Raw genomic sequence first — 940 nt, forward strand, 5'->3', positions numbered from 1 at the left:
ACTATAGTGAACTGGTACAGTATTACTGCTCTCTAAATTGCTCGCGGTCATCTTCACGGCCGTGTGGTTGCCCATAAGGATTTCCAAACTTAGAAATTTTCCCAAAGTCTTCATGCTTCAGGCTGCTACAGTAATAGTACAGTGCCCAAGCCCTAAAACACCGTTTTCCAAATCGCGTCGTTGAGCTCACCTAGGCTTCCTTTATACCTGAAATATGAAATTCACCAATTAAACCATATAAAGGGCATCGGCTCATCAATAAAATATAGTAATCATGCTTACATATACGTATAAAATACATACATTTAGATATTTATCAGGGTCATAGCTTGGTGCCTTATCAAAGAGTTTACCCTAGGCTGCAACAAGCTCAAAGGTTGGAAACATAAAGCAAAGGTCAAGTTCATTCAACTCCAAGGAGATGCAAGCATTTCTTCTAGCATGACACTAGCACCAATTGAGCTTAAGTAAACTAGTTTGAGCACTTCTCAAAGTGGTTAAAGAAAGAATAGAAAAGCTAGGGAAATTTGAAATCCTGATCCCAAGATGACAATGACGTGACAGAAGAAAGGAAAAATGCTTGGAATTTAGAGCTTAGCTCCTTTACAACACCATGAAGACAAGAGAGAGTGGGTGCACAACCCTTATCCCCTGTAAAGAGTTTAGTCCTCTAAACTCAAATCTCAACAGTGAAAAGATGTGGATAATTCTCTCTCACTTTGTACTCCAGCTCCCAAGTAACCTCTCATTCAGAATGGTTATATCATGGATCTTTCATATAGGGGATAACTCACTTCCTTAATTCTTGTTTCTTGAAGTCTAAACCATTGTTGGTTGTTCCTCACATGGAAAATCAATATTTAGCTTAAAACTAGAGAATTGAATCACATGATCAGGATTTACAACATACTTTCTTAACATTTAAATGTGTAACATATTG

The sequence above is a fragment of the Dioscorea cayenensis genome, unplaced genomic scaffold (assembly GCF_009730915.1).
Source record: "Dioscorea cayenensis subsp. rotundata cultivar TDr96_F1 unplaced genomic scaffold, TDr96_F1_v2_PseudoChromosome.rev07_lg8_w22 25.fasta BLBR01000156.1, whole genome shotgun sequence".
Taxonomy (NCBI): Eukaryota; Viridiplantae; Streptophyta; class Magnoliopsida; order Dioscoreales; family Dioscoreaceae; genus Dioscorea; species Dioscorea cayenensis.